Raw genomic sequence first — 17,366 nt, 5'->3', positions numbered from 1 at the left:
ACATTTGTCTTTAGAGCAGAGAGCAGTCTGACCTGAGCCTTTTAGCAATGACAGGAATGTTTGTGCTTTGGAGGAAGACACCAGCAGAGGTTAGGCCACATTGAGTGAGAAGCTTTCACAAACCCAAAGGTTTCCCTGTCTGAAGAGACAAGCTGGGCAAATAGAGATAAAAGAACTTCTCCAAGGTCACAAACAAGAGCCTTGTAGCTGAACAAGGAATAAAAGAGAGATTTTCTAAATGCTGTGTTAGTGCTGGCTCCACTTGAGCATGCTGTTTAGTTTCCCTGTAGCCTCTCTAACCTATCCCAAACTAATTAGTGACCCACTGCCAACCATTTGTTTTCTTTTAAATCAATCTCAATTCATCCATCTCTATATGTTTGTTTGAAGCAGGCGCTCTCCACGCAGAGTGCTTCGGCATCAGCAGGGCAGGAAAGGGGATCCCATGCCATTGCACTGGGGAGCAGGCAGATGAACATTCACAAGACTGTGAGATCTGTTTGCTGTGTCATTTATGGCTTACCCAAACTGTATGAGTGTTCCTTTCTGAAATGATAACAGCAGTTCTCCCTCTCTCACATTCCCAGGTGAGAATGGCTGCCTGGAGCCAGATCTGCTGCAGCTCTATGGCAGATATTGTGGGCAGAGGGGTTCCCCTTTCCTTCTCTTCTACCTTGGAGCCACAGCTTCCACTAAGAGAAGCAAGAAGGCTTAATTGAACAGCTTAATAGAAATGGGAGACATTACCTCATTGACCTCACAATATTTAGATTCTCTCAAAGAAAAATGAGTGACACAAGACTGATATTCAGTCTCAAGTCCCAATCCCTTCCCTCTGATGTACTGTCACAACTGATTATTCTTATGGTCCCTTCCAACCTACGATATTCTATGATTTTAATTGGTGAGCACTGAAATCAGCCTCTGAGTTACGGCAGTTTCAGCCCAACATCAGCAAACTCAGGGGAAACTGAGGAAAATGGGAACTGAATATGAAGTGATTTTTTCCACTACAGACTGAAACACTTTGGGAAATTGCTGGTGTTTCTTCACTTTACATTTCCTCAGCTGCAGCATCTCCCTTTTCTCTATGAACTCACAAAATTTATGCATGGAAGTACCGCATATAAAGAGATTCAGTTTGAAAATTATGTCCAGTTCAACTTGAAAACTGCATCCAGTTCTGTATTCCCCAACACAAGAAGGACACAGAGCTGCTGGAGCAGGTCCAGAGGAAGGCCACAAAGATGATCAGAAGGCTGAAGAGCCTCCCCTACAAGGACTAGCTGAGAAAGATGGGGCTTTTCTGCCTGGAAAAGAGAAGAGTCCAAGGAGACCTGAGAGTGACCTTCCAGTGCCTAAATGGGGCCTGCAGGAAAGCTGGGAGGGACTTTTTAGGAGGGCAGATAGTGACAGGACAAGTGAAAATGGCTTTAAACTGGAAGAGGATAGATTTAGACTAGATTTCAGGAAGAAATCCTTTACTGTGAGGGTGGTGAGACACTGGAACAGGTTGCCCATTAAGGTTGTGGATGCCTCCTCCCTAGAAAAATTCAAGGCCAGGCTGGATGGGGTTATGAGTAACCTGGGCTAGAGGGTGGCATCCCTGCCGACAGTAGGGGGCTGGAACTACATGATCTGAAAGGTCCCTTCCATCCCAAACCAATCTATGATTCTGATTCTATGATTCTGTGATTACTATCCTAAAAAGTAAAATTTAATCTTTAATTTCAGAACAGGTATCCGTCTTCTCTTTTTCCCACTGTTGCTTTCCACTTGAATATTCATTCAGAAGGACTCAGTGTGGTACCAGCTCTCATTATTATAGCCATGTCTCACTTCAACTGAATTACTATTTCCATATTTTGAAAGAGCTAAGCTTCAATTTGTCTAGGGCAAGCTGATGGCGTGCTAAATAGAGGCATACAGAAATCTCCCCAGAGCTGTAGGAAATTCAGATAACAGACAGTAGCTGCTCATTTCAAAAATCTTCTCATCATAATAATTCCTGATCCTGATACCGGGAAAAAGACCCTCAATTAACTCTCTTTGCTTATCTGTCTTCCATCACATTCAAGCATATTGTGTAGGACTCTACAGCTTTATGTATTGCAGCACAGTCTCATCAATTGTGGCTAAGTTTCCTTGCATGTTTTGAGGGTTTTTTTTTTTCAGGAGTGGGTCTGGAACACAATCAAAGCTAAAACAACTACCAGCAATGGCACACGAGAAGAACAGCATGAAAGCCTTTAGCAAGCTTCAGTACAGTAATAGTGCTTATCAACAACATGGCCTATCAATATGTGGCCCTTAAAATGTAGCTTTGAATGATAAATAATAGTCTTATCCCCGCCAGAAACACATATGAAAACAATGAATTGAAGCACCTACTAATTTCAATAGCTTCTAAATAAAGATGATTGACTTTTCCCATTAAAACTACTTTTATTTTAATAGGAAATTGTTTTCCTCCAAAAATAACTTTCATCTCATATTTATTTGATTTTCAACCATTCCACACTCCAAGCCTAAAATTATCATTCCTACCTCCCAGGAATAAAATTTTATTTGAAAAGTAATAATTTCTAAATTGAAATGTTAAATTATGATTTTCTGTGAGCAAGCCACATCCAAATTATTTTACAGTTTTCTATGCCTTTCAATAAAGCCTCGTTCTTAGGCAATAGTTTCTCATGTCCGGTTAATTATTCTTCATCATACTTCTGAATACTACATGCTCTGTGAAATCACTAAAGTTCTTAAAGCAATGCTCAGTCAGTTTTGCACTGCAGGCTCTGGATCCTCTCACATACTTTGACGTTCTGCAGATTTATCTGCTTGCTTAATTGTATGAGGTATGGCAAGTTCCACTTCCATCAAATTTCACAGAAATATTTTCAGAATCGTGATCTAAGATCAAATTTGACAACATTTGATGCCAACCAGTTAAGATGTCTAACAAGGTAAGGGGAAGAAGGTGACAATATTTCAGGATGAATTAAATAAGAGACAAAAGAAATTCTGAGTAACACTGGTCAAGTGAGGTCTTATGCAAGAATCTTTTACAGATAAGAACCAAAAGAAGTTTGAAAAACAAAAGGAAGAACAGCAACAGTATCTGAAGTTGTTCCTAATATGCTAGGTTTCATGGCATGAAAACAGTCCATTCCAGAAACCAGGACTCAATGGTTCCCACTTTACCCAGAGATGAGAGCTGTGCATTCAGTTGAATTACTGGATTGAAAGGCTTAGTGAAAGAAATATATTTTCAGCTTAGCATGCTGAATAAACTGCTGTCTTGCTATGAGATAAAGAGAAATCTGTTACCATTAAAGATATTCTTCAGTGACAAAAATAAACACAAAGAGGCCAACAAACAGGAACTGAATCCCCTGAAATGCAAGATCATTTGCAGACTGAAAAAAAAAAAAACCAAAAAAACCCAGAGGTCATCTTATTACTTGCTTTTATTATTAAAAAAAGAAATAAATATCAGAAAGAGCATTGGATCACTTGTATTATATTTCTGATTTATAAATAGAGACTTCAGTACAAAAAGTCAGTGTTCCTTTAGCAGCTTTTACAAGTTAGTGTAAATTATATGCATCCCAGTTCAGTCTCTAGTATGTAAGGCTTTCTTTCCTCTCAGGATCTTCCAGAAAGACTAATTCTATGTCTTTGATCATGACTGGGATAAAGGATAAGAGGGAGGAGGAGGAAGTCAAGGAGATTCTAGTTGACTATATATTTACTACTAAAGATTTTCCATTCCCCTTCAGTGAGAGCAAAAAGCCATTCCCAAACATTTGATGAAGATGAAATCAGACATGGGATACGATGTTTCTTTATCTGCTATTTAAAAACAGTCCGTGTGGGAAGTGCATTTTTTATATTGTACCCAATGAACAGACTACAGCACTGCAATCTTCCCCTTGTGTCTCCCACAGCTGTGATCATCATAGAGAGTGGCAGTAGTCAACAGTCTTTAAACCCCAAGCTGTTTTTCTATTAAGAAATAAAAGAAATCAAAGATCATAGTAATATTTAGATAGAAGGCACTGTTTTTACATCTAGATCTCTTGGAAAGACAATACAGAGAGTTATTCCCTCCCTCTGGATCAGAAGATGGACTGGGTTATTGTCCATGGAAAGTAAAAATTGCTTCAGCACAGTGTAAGTGACACTGATTCCCCTGCAAACAGTATTATTCCCTGGGGACATTTCTACTTGTCAGATCCATCTTGTCATAGAATGATGAGTCAAGTCAACACATGTCAAAAAGAAATCATCATGACTGTAAAGAATGCAACTCCACTGTGACTTCTGGCTGGTTTTGCACAGTTCTCTCTTCTATCTTACGTTTACCTCTGCCAACCTTAGTGCCTGAATTAATTCCTATTCTGTATGTTGTAAGAGAATGAGAATGTTGTGATGCCTAGTGCTGTGCAAACAATAAGAATACTCTCTTTGTCCAGGGAAACTTCTTATTGTAATGTTTCATCAGCAGAAAGAACAGTCTTGGCTGGGAATGTGTGGAAGTAGAGATGCAGAGGACTTCACCAATCATCATAGTGGGATTACATATAGCATAACATGAAATCCCATTGCTCAATTGCAACCCACATGAAACACACAGGGAAATGTCTAACCGCCTATGACCCCTTGGAGTTCAGGGGCTGCTTTCATCTGTTGGATAATGTAACTCCAAGCAGCACTAGTTATCCTCCTGATTATAGGACCCAGGATCTATCCTCTTAAAAACTGCATGACCAGAGTCCCTTTCCACCAGAATAGGAGTATTGTAGTTGTTTAAAAAGAAGGGAAAAAAAGAAAAAGGAAAAAAAAAAAAAAAAAGGAGAAAAAAAGGAGAAAATAAGAAGATTCTGACTACATGCTCATACCTTTTAAATTTCCTTTCTTTCTTGAAGCAGCAAAATTGACAATATTTTGCGGAGTAATGTTAATGTTACATTTGGAGTCAAACGCATAACTAAGTATAAGTTAGAATGTGTGAGTAATTTTAAAAGCTAGTCCTATGAAGACTTGTAAGGGCAATAACTGCAATAACTGTAAGTGCATGAGGTCGATAGCTGAGCATTAAAGTGAAAAGCAGGAGAGCAGCAAGAAGTAAGAAGGAAGAGAGGATTTTGTGTTCCCAGATGCCAAAACATCACCCCTCCGTTAGAGGGGAAGAAAGGTAGGTGCAAAATTTATCCAGTTAAAAAAAAAAATAAATATTTGATAATATTTGTGGCATCACTACTCAAAGCACCATGTCATAAAACTGAGAAAATTCAATATCTTTTACATATTTTTATACTGAAAGCAATTAATTATGCCTAAATGTTCCTGAATATGTGTTCTCCTGATAAAAAAGCAGTCTTAAAGTTCTGGGAATAAAAAGGAAAACAAGAATTAAGAAATCTTTGAGCAACAAGTTCCTTATGCAATTCTATATGCTACGTAAACTCCCATTAAATTTCAGAAAGAAGAAAAAATACCAAAAAACAGGCGCAATAGCTATTAGGGTGGAGTTAAGGTGAGACAGTTGGCAGCTCTATTAGCTGTAGCAGAGTGGTTAAGGCCAGTCAGAGTGCCTAGCTAAGTAGAAATGAGATCACAGAATCGTAGAATGGCTGATGTGGGAAGGCATCTCTAGAGATGGATGTCCAATTCCTTGGTCAAAGCAGTGTCTTTGAGAGCAGGTTGCTCAGGATGCAGTCCAGGTGAGCACCAAATACCTCAAGGATGAAGAATCCTAAACCTCTCTGGACAATTTCTACCAGCTCCCTTACAGTTTAAATAAAGAAGTAAATAAATAAATGAAGTGGAATTTATTGCAATTCAGGTTGCAATTAGACCTCTCACTGGTTACTCCCAACCACTAGGGGCAAGTACTCCTGCCACTCCCCTCTGTGCTTGCTGCACATCAAGATGAAACTTTCTCAAGCTTGGAGGAAACGAACCTTAAAAATCAACCAGCTCTAATTAATCTGATATCTCCAGGACTAATTCCCAGAGAATACATCCCTGAAAAGGCCAAAGTCCAGCTAACAGTCTTGACCATTACCCTGCTGACTTGTCAAAGGATCCTGAAATTCACCATTTCATGGTCACAACAGATCCCTTAGTTTTCACACCCCTGCCTCGCTCTTTGTTGTATGTAAGCATCAGAATTAGGACAGCATCTCTCATCACTGATTCATCAGTTACTTGTGTCAAGAAGCTGTTGACAGAACATTTCAGAAACATTTAGAGTTGCATGTGTCCTCTTTGTCCTTCAGCAGCTTCTCTTGGATTTCAGGGTCCTGACTTTGCATTTTTCCAGGCCCAGTTTCCTCAGGATCCCAAACAAGATGCACTGATTTTTCAGGACCTTCACTGGTCTCAGAAATTCTTGAAAGAGTTGATCAAGTCAGAAAAAGGTTTGTGCTTTAGAGACTTCAGTTGTCAGGGAAGGATCCAGGCAGACAGACCTCTACATAGAACATTAATGCATTTGTCAACTATTGTCAAACATGTTAATATGTTTATGCTCTGTTAATTAGCATTATTTAATTATTTATTACAACCTCTATCAATTTGATTTACTAATTGAAATGAGGAATAGGAAGATACTTGGTTTCTCTGTCAACAACTCCTGTGTGTGCAGGAAGCTTAAATCAAGATGGGAGAGACAGAAGTCTGCTATGGCAAGAAGCATTTCATTATGCTTCCTCCAGCTTCACCTGGTTCTGTATTTGCCAATCAGCCATCCCAGAATGACCCTGAGTGACTTTTTCTTTGTATTCTTCCTCCTCTTCCTTGTAGATTTTTGGGAAAGTTTTCGTTACAGGAAAAGCTTTTCTTCCAGAAATCAAGTAGCTAAAATGGTGCATGTGCTTAGAGAAGAAGTCCCAAGAAAGTGGAAAAAAATGGCTGTCCCCATGGCTATGTCTTCACATCTTACAGCAGTTTTGGAATTTACTGAACTGCAGACTGCATCTGGGCCCACATTATTGCTTTACATTTTGCAATCATTTTTTATTGTTTTAATCATTTATACATTAAAAGCCCAATGGAGTCCTCAGTGTGAAGTCAAGAGGTAGTAGCAATGTTTGCTCTTTTGTGTGGCTGAAGTAGCCACAAGGAATTGTAGCCTGTACCTGAGTAGCTGACAAAAAAAAACCACAACCCACCAAAACACAAAGATATTTTGAGGTTATATTCATCTGAAGGCATTTAAAGGTTGAAAAAAAAAAGAAAGGTTTTGCTGTTTCTCAAATACTGTGCATGTTTCAGGATATAACAAAATATTTAATGAGCATATAAAACAATAACAGGATGCAACACATCGTTATAGGCAAAATATTTGGAACACAATGTGAAATTGCAGCAAATCCCATCTCTCCCCCAACTCACCCTGTTCCAGCCATCATCATAAAGATACTCTACATAAAGGCAGTCAGTTCTTGATTATGCGTAAGTACATTAGCAGCCTGCTCAATAATACAGACCACATTTTTTCCCTAACACCATAGTCTGGAAATACGTCTACGGAAAGCTCATACTGCCTATATCAAGCTATGTTGAATTGCTGAAGAAATCAATTTACAACGTTTACCAATTCAAATATAGTTGTATTAAATATATTCCTGCAGATTAATTTGAATAAGCTCTTTATTAGCTACATGCATCCTTTGTTAGATCTAGCCTTTCTCTCTGGTACTCCAGGTTACTGAGAATTGGCTTTAAACAATGTATAAAGTACAGATTTCTTAGACTCTCCTTCTTTTGCTCTCTGTAAGGAAAGGAGAGGGCAATTTCAGTATGAACTTGAGGTCTAGTCCAGATTCTTTCGTATAGCTCAAACCTCTTAGCAATTGTGATGTGTCTGTTTAGTTAAATGTGGGATATTTATAATGATGGATTTAAGCAGCCTTCCTCTCTGTGCTTCATATGTATCATCAGATTAGACCCTGCATGAAGCTTGACACAGAAGGATGGATTAATATGGCTTTATACTTTTATGCCCAGTTTTTGTATTTTTAAGACATTTTATTATGTAATTACCAGACTTGTAATTACATCATGTCATTCAATCTCTTCAAAGCTATCAGAGTTTTTATTCAATATACAACAGTAAAGTAGATACAGTTCCAATTAGTTAGAAGGTAAATCACAGAGGTGAAAGAGTTCTTGGTCTTCAAGTTCCAAAATTATCAGATATAGTAAAACCACAAGAACTTTTGACAAATGGTGACAAAGGTAAGGAAAAACTCATTTATTAAGAAGACTTTTCATTTGGAAAATAATATATTACAAATAAAACCTAGCTTAGGTCTACAAAGCCATCAGTGACATGGAAGAAGAGTGGTATGATTTGGGCATTGGCTTTCCCAAGAACACTAAATGGAATGAGTAAATGGAGAGTTAAAGGGATGTTATATTACTTTTAACATTTGTCTTTTTACCTCTGGAACTCCTGGATGTTAGAATATTATGTAGACTCCAAACAGCAATTCTTTTAATTCATAGCCGAAAAAGATCTATCAAGGGATAATTAGATACAGAATACTGATTTTGACTCAAGATGTTTCCAAGCCAATATTTTTAGGGAAGATACTTCTAAGGAAGTGCAAATTGACTTTTTTTTTTTAGTACTCTGACCAGACAGCTGTTACTGGATTCACTATGAGAAGTCATATGCTGGTTGAAGCAGACTTTTACCTGACTCTGTATGACAATTACAATATTTTTATGTGCCACTATAGTCAGTATGCAGTTGTCAAAGTACCAAACAGGGTCTGATGAACTAAAAGGCACACAAGATTTACATGAGGTGCTTCTTCGCTGATAACTGGCAGCTAAGTAGCAACCTGATCTAGTTGCAGATCATAGAATTGTAGAATGGCCTCGGTTGAAAAGGACAACAGTGATTATCCAGTTTCAATCCCCCTGCTATGTGCAGGGTCACCATCCACCAGACCAGGCTGCCCAGAGTTGTCCTTGTTCATTGCAGGGTAGTTGAACTAGATGACCTTTAAATATACCTTCTAACTTAAACAATTCTATGGGTCTGTGATTCTGATTTAGAAGGTCTTAGCTGACATAACTTAAAGCAAATTGAATGACATTTTCGAAGTCTAGACAATGGATTCTGGAGAGCTATTCAGTTCAACTTAAAGCATATATATACCTTTAGACTTATTTCTTTAAAAATTATCGAGTCGTAACTGTACAACTCTTCATATGTAACTCAGCTAAAGAAGTGTTATTCTATCATCCCAATCTTTTCTTAACTGTGAAGACCGATTGTTTATTGCCTTTATCCAGTGTAGCTAACAGTACGGGTTAAGTAATCTTTTAAAAGAAAGAAATGATCCCAGGAAGAAAATAAAATAAAATAAAATAAAATAAAATAAAATAAAATAAAATAAAATAAAATAAAATAAAATAAAATAAAATAAAATAAAATAAAATGACTTCTAATGTCAAGTAGCACAGTGACAGCAAGTGCTGTAAAACTGTTTTGGAGATGAGTGTTTTATCCCTAACTTCCAGCAAACTCCTGAGTTTTGCTTTCCAGGGGCATGAGATAATAGCACCCCTAAGAATTTGGCTATTTCCCAGAAAAAAAGAAGCAGAATGTTCCTAATGATATTTGTCTGTGCAAACAGTCTGAATTTATATATATATATATATATATATATATATATATATATATATATATATATACACACACACACACATATATATATATATATATTTCAGTAAGCTTTGGAATATGGCTTTTTCATCCTTCAGAGTTCCTTCCTGATCCAGTTGGGGATTTTGTCTAAAACTAACCCATGTGAGGTTACTGACGGTGTCAGGATTAACTGCACTGTCAACTAAAAAGACAAACAAAAAGAGTTCTTATGTAGAAAAGTAACTGGGAGGGGGAGCTGGATCTTCACAGAGCTCTCTAATTATCTACATGTGCAAGGTCTTACTTGTATCTGGCAGGACACGTGTTTGTAAATTTTATACTACAGTCACCAGTTAGAATCCCACAGACATAAACCTTATAAGAATTCCTCACGTAATCTCCATCCTGTTTGAATTTTCTTCCCTTAACCACAACATATGAATGTTATATACCAACTTTCCAACTGAACACACATACAAGCAAACCTCTTCCCCTAGTCATTTCAGGCTAAAAAAATCATGCTGCAATTTGAACATTTTTCACAGTATTTGATTATCAGTCCTTTTATCTTTTCTATTCAGTCTAACTCCCTGAGTTGGTTCTAGCTAGCAACCTCGTGCTCACCATCCCTTAGCCCAGCTCATTTCCTGTATCACTACATCAAGTACATTTTTGAACTGTAGATAGATGAGAAATATTTCCTCTGTATAGAAAATTTACAAATATCCTGGCTAATCATCCCAGTAAGATTAATACTTCTTGGATTTTTACAAAGTCAGCATAGTTTCTGTTCCTTTGGAAGACTTCCTAATATTTCTACATGCACACATGCACACATTTATCTCAGCCAAATTTGAAATAAGGATTAAGTCCTCAGAATTATGAAATTCTAACCCATTTTAAGGCATGAACATATTTGTGCCATATTCACCATTTTTTATGGTGATGAACAACAGCAGAGTGAATTTAGATGGGACAAACACATTAAAAAATCAGCCCTTATTGGATCTGCTTCCAAACAAAGCAAACTACTCTGCCTATGGTGTTAAAGCTCATGATTTAGAGGTCATAAGGTGTAATTACTTCATTGTACCACTGTGACCATGCTGCTTCCGTGCCTGGGGCAATGGCTCGGTTGAAAACCTTTACTGTAGAAAAATTCATCTTACTTCTCAACCAAGCCGATTTTGTTTTCAGAATAACTTTTATTGGGAGGGTCTTTTTCTAAATGGTTTTCACTCAGTGAAGCTGAACAACTTGTGATCTCATCATTAGGATTGTAGCACATTATTATATACAATATAAAAGTTATATATATGCTACATACTTATTATACGTAATCCCATAATTATTGACTGTAATGAAGGGAGGTGTGAAGAGCCATGGTATTTTCAGCATGCCCGGTGACAAGATGAAGGGCAAGGGAGACAAACTGGAATACAGGACATTCCCTCTGAACACTGGGAAGCACTTTGGTGCTGTAAAGGTGATGGAGGTGATGGAGGCACAGGTTGCCCAGATATAATTTAAGGAGTCTCCTCCTTGGAGATCTCAAAATACCACCTGGACATGGCCCTGAGAAACCTGCTATGGCTGTTCCTGCTTGAGCAGAAGGCTGGAGCATAGGACCTCCAGAGGTCCCTCCCAGTTTTAATTGCTCTGTGATTATGTAACCAAGTTTACATTAATATATTTTTTTAATCTATTGGTAGAGCAATCTACCAGGAAAAAACAAAACAAAACAAAACAAAAAACCATCTAATAATATAATCTTGTGTGTTTAAGAAAAGGTTTATGTCTTGTGGACCTGATTTTTTTTTTTTTTTTTAACGTACTGAAAAAGGATGCACTCCTCTGCTAGTCCTTACATAGTTAGAGAACTCCAATTAAATTATATTAATTGATTTTCGTTTTCTTATTTGAACTTTCCACATCTTTGCTGCCTCTGAAGAAGTGTAGCGAGGTTTCCTAGTCTCTGATGAAATTTCAGTGCTACATATTATTTGAGAGCATATTATTGCTTTAACCTAACTTTACAGAAAGTTAAGAGATGAAGAAGAAAAGAAAAAAGAAAAGGGACCCATGATCCAATTTAATCTGCAAGTGACATTTAAATAGGCAAAAAGCAAAGATATAATTTGATCAAGAATCAGAGATGATTTATTATTTCTCTTGTGATAAAAGCCAGAGGCTTTCATCATGTATGAATGCTCCATTGTGCTGGATGCTTTACATAGCATAATGAAATGTCAGTCCCCTTCACTCTTCTGTGTTAAGAATTTGTTAAAAGATAAGGCAAGGATCTTCCAGATTTTAACCCTCCATGCCAGCAACAAGTATCTTGAAAATTCAATGACAGCTTCATCTTTAAGGTTCTTCTTATTAAGAAAGAACGGATATATATATATATATATATATACGTTATTTTATATATATATATATAAAAGAAATTGACACAAATCACCACTGTTCATCTTATGTCACTTCAGATAGATTAAACATCCTCAGCTGAACTAGACTAGACAGAGAGGAACTCTTACCGATGCTTATAAATATCTAAAGAGTGGCTGTCAGTGTGTGGGACCAGGCTCTTTTCAGTGATGCCCAGTGACAGGACAAGGGGCAATGGATGCAAACAGGAACTGAAGAAACTCTATATGAACATGAGGAAAAAATTCTTTACTGTGGGTGTGACAGAGCACTAGAACAGGCTGCCCATAGAGATTTTGGAGTCTCCTCTGGAGATATTCAAAACCCGTGTGAACACTTTCCTATGTTACCAATTGTAGGGAATCTGCTTTGGCACAAAGTTGGACTCAGTGATCTCTCCAGAGATCCCTTCCAATTACTGTGATTCTGTGATGACTATATTTTAATGGACTTCTAGCCTAAGCTAAGTTCAGCATCCCACAATATCACCCAAACATTCTTTGCTGGTCATACAGACATCAGGAGCAGAAGGGGCAGCCTCTACTACTCACCAAAACAGGTTTTCCATGTTGCTGAGGTACCATTTTCCACCAACTCTGCCAGCAAATTGTTTTTTGCCTTAGGATCGTATAGCTTTCTATGCTGATGTTTTCACCTCTTGAATTATGCAAATAAGAAGCTCTATCTCAAGGACCTGCTCTCTGTCATTAATTTTACCTCTGCTGTTCTCTGGGACTCTGCTGTAGAGCCTTTATCACAGTTTTCTCACAGCTTAGCAATTTCCTCTGAATTCTGAGCCAAGGCTGCACAGCTGGGCCATATCAGAGTTCGGCCTTGGGTCCTTGGAGTACAAACAGACAAAGTCATGGGAAACAGTGAGAAGTTAGAGTGTTTAGAGACAGAAGAATATGGGAGATTCATAAGAGAAAAATAATGGGGAAAATGGAAAATTTTGTAGATGTACCTATGGTACATATATGGTACAAAACCTCTACTTGTACCAATTGACCTAGATGAGAGCAATAATTAGAAAGTTTGAAAGTGTAATTTGTTGATGGTGTAATTTGTTAATAGTAAGGAACGGGGCCTGGGAGAAATAAGTTTTTGAAAATGCTGAGACAAGAAAGGAAAGGACAAAAACCATTTGACAAGGAAGACCAAAAGCAGATTTTGTTCTGTTTGATTGAGAAAATTAAATCACAAAGGAAAATATGACATTGTTAGAATATGACCTTTACTGCAACATTCTGAAAGTAGGATAAGTCAGTGGAAATATTGTTCCAGTGGTAGAAATGTAAATGCAAATACAATGTGGACGTGAATTTTTATCTAAAAACAAAACACATCTTTCCGATGGTACTGAAAAAAGAAATCAACATTTAGAGGAAGACCTTACCAGAAAGGGAGATAACATTTCAGTTTCATTGGCAGTTAAGACAATATTCTTGTTTGCATTGCTGAGAAAGAGTAAGTAAGAGAAAAGTTCAGTGAGAACAACATCCAGATACTTCAGTTGTGATGAGTTTGAACTAAGAGATGAGATTCATGAAGAAATATCAAAATGAAAGCCTGAAACTTTCTGTTAGAATTCCCTGAAACATTGTGTTGATGCTTGACAATAATTGTACCACTTTCCTTATCTAGGTAGGTGTTTATGAACCTAACTAACCTCCAGTATGTTTTTACATGTCTCAACTCACGTTAATATTCTTAACAATATGAAACAATTTGAGTTTAAATGTGTTTGAAAATTCTTTATTTAAATAGAATATGCAGGGAGGATGACTGCAGAAATAACAAAATAAATAAATAAGAAATAATTGTAGAGGGAATAGATGAACTTTGGGCTTCCAACATGCAAATTGGAAGAATTAGCATTCTTCAGGTAGTAGGTCTGTAATGCATTTTATTGGTTTCTGATTAGTATTCCTTTTGTATGCTTTATGAGAGAGACTAATGTGATTATGCTTTGACCAGATTAGCAAAAACAACAACAAAAAAGAGGCTGATAAGATTCAATTAAAAAATTATGCTAATTTGTCAGGATGGAAAATTGCTTATGTAGGATACAAACGTATTAGCAAGATATATTAGCTGTCCATAGGAAAAGTTTCACTATGTTTATGAGTATTCATTTTACCATCGTTCATTCCACACAAAGGAGCAGATAAAGGAAAAAAAGTCTCTTAAAAAGGTTTACATTAGTCTTGATTTATTATTGAGTTCAAAATAATCTGTTCTGACAGTAAACCCTAGACTAGCAGTTTCTGTGTGTGGCCGTGCCACAAAGGTACTGGAGTTCAATGTGGACAAGCTGATTTGCTTTTTAGGTGTAAGTAGTATAACTTAGTAGTTCGTATGACCAATCCTTGTTTTTCAACAGCTCTGATGAGTTCTCACCAGATAAAGTGCTTAAGTGGCTGTACCACATCTCTTTGCTTAGGCCTCTAAGAATTTACTCTACATTTGTTTTGACTGTACTATCTGTGTTCGCTTTTATTGGAGACACGTACACAGCCTTGAATTGTTCTATGCACTTCAAAAGTTCTTTTTGGTTTTTTGTTTGTTTGTTTGTTTGTTTGTTTTCAGTTGATAAGGGAACGCATTTACACCCACCAGTGGCCCAAACCTTGATCACTCAGCCTTATGCAGAAATGTGATAAATTATATATGTTTCTAAAATACATTAAAAATAACCGAAACACAGATTCTATAGACTATACCTCGTATAAAATGAAACTGGCTAATGTGAATAAGAGGCAAGATAATGTTAAAGATAACTACAGTTCTCCAGTTTCTCAGTGTTCTGTATTTCAGATGTTGCACAAAGTTATGTTAAATGTGCTTTTCTAGAAATGTTATTTTCATTCATTCATAGCTCATGCTTGGATGTCAGCATGTCCTAAATATTACATCTAGGATGTATTTGAAGCTGATAATAAAGAAAACAATTTTATTTTATTTTTTTAAAAAAGTCTTTTCATGACATACCCAACCAATTAATATATAAATTAATTAAATTGGCAGAAAACCTGGAGATAATTAATTGTACTGATTGGCATTTAAGTCTATTCCAAAAGGCCTGAAATCCAGGGGCTGCAGCGCTGCTCCTGTTTCTGTGAGATCTTGGTTTAAAGATCATCTATAAATCAAAATGAAAAGGGACTTGAACCTAGTTTTCCAGGAAACTACTTTGATTTCTGAACTACATGTGTCAAATTTTGGTTTTTATAACTGACTCACATTAACCTTTTACAGAGTACCAATAAATAAATAAATAAATAAATAAATAAATAAATAAAATAAGTGTAGACTCCTGCTAAATTAAATGCCTTGAATCAATAAACAGATTTAACTATTAGAAAAAGTCTGGTACTAGTTTAATGCAAGCTGAGTTTGAACTTTACAAGAAATTTACATATAAACTTTACACCAAAGCTGGCTGTCCTGATGAAGCCATCAAGTGTGGCTATCACCCCAGATTTAGGTAGCTGCTGAAGGTCTCATTCCTGTGGTTGATCTAAGAAGGAAAATAAGGAATTCATGAAACACTTTTGTTATTTGCTTCTAATAGCTGAGTTATTTGAAAGAGGGAAGACAATGGGCACTCTAATTTCTACATGATAGGCAGGATTAAAATTTGTCTACAAATTTTTGTATCAAATTAAATGTCAAAATGTGATAAGTTTACTGTGTTTTATTCCTGTCAACATCATGCTCAAAAGGAAGCATTTCACTCATTATTTGTGGATTGCTGCTTTACAATTATATCTTAATTGACTTGATCACCAACTTGAGCATTTAATATTACAGTATCATTAGTACATTTATTATTCATTTAAATCATGCAATTACAGCAATTAAATTGGTTGCCTTTTAAACACTTGGTTCACTGATCTTTAATTAGACTTCTGTGAAATGAATTACACAGAAAAGGTGCTAAATGTTATAGTTGTATTGAAGGGGTTTATTTGCCATACTATATGACTAATTTAGATAGATGTCATATGTATTACAACATGCCATCTCCTTGATACTTTCTGGTTACCTAGTGATTCAGAGACTACTTATTAAATAGTATTGTAGGACACTTCATTCTGTTCCGAACATGGTGTAGGCTACATATTAAATGAGTATTAACATAATTAAACAACTCAGATCCAGAGACTGAACTTCAGTATAGTAAATGTTTTTGTTTTTTTACTCTCCAATCCACATTCAAAGAAGGAAAGATCTCAATATCATGTTAACAGGCTATGCGTGAATATTTGGTCCCTGCCTATATATTCTTAGCTGTTAGTATTCATGTATACTATTCTCCCAGTTTATAAAATTAAATTTCTAGTATGACATGCAAGAATATTCAGTTAAAATACATAGATTTATGTGGGATACTAGGAACCTTTAATTTCCATGAATGTGTCAGCTATGTTTTCTCTTGGTCAAAAGGAAATTTAAAGAAAACAGAATATAGTCAGTAACATGATTATGTCACCATAAAAATACATGCTTTATTTACATCTTAATATCTAAACATGGCTATAACCTCCTAGTCTCTAAGAAAATAATAGAACTGCAGACGTTGAGAGAAGATTGATCAAAGGTCTGAACCCTGTGTTCTTTTTATATGAGGAATGACTGAGTCACTAAGTCATCTTCAGTCTGGAGAAGAGATGATTCAAGTGAAATGTACTAAAGGACTATAAATTCATGAAAAACATGAAGAAGTTGAATAAAAATTGATTATTCAATCTGCCTGCTAATACAAGAAGAATAATATGAACTGTTAGTCAATGTAAGATGAAGCAAAGTGCAGAACGACTTGGAAGAAATGGTTATTCATGAAAGAATAGCACACATATTGAAGGTCACAAGGGGAAAATGTTTCAGAGGACATGGCTATAAGAGAGAACGTCTATGAGTAAAAATCTAAATATTACATATAGGGAATTTAAAAAGGTTGTATGTTTTCCCCACAGATTGTCTAATAAATAAATGAATGAATGAATGAATGAATGGATGGATGGATGAACAAATGAAAGAACAGATAAATCCCTGTAAGAGGCCATGCTTTTTACATTACTGTCTCAAAGTTTGCTGAAATGGACAAGTTCAGGCAAGTCCTGACCAAGGTTCCAGAAATCCCTTTGTAAGGACAAGCCCTGGGCAGGGGATGAGGAATCCTTTGTCTGAGGGACAAGTCCAGGGGCAAGGAGAGAGATAAGATGCTGATTAATGGCCCTTAAGTGGTCTTTTGTGTGGGCCT

This window comes from Coturnix japonica, chromosome 1, assembly GCF_054131305.1.
Source record: "Coturnix japonica strain WE chromosome 1, WE-NBRP24, whole genome shotgun sequence".
Classification (NCBI taxonomy): domain Eukaryota; kingdom Metazoa; phylum Chordata; class Aves; order Galliformes; family Phasianidae; genus Coturnix; species Coturnix japonica.
Note: the sequence above shows the minus strand (reverse complement) of the source record.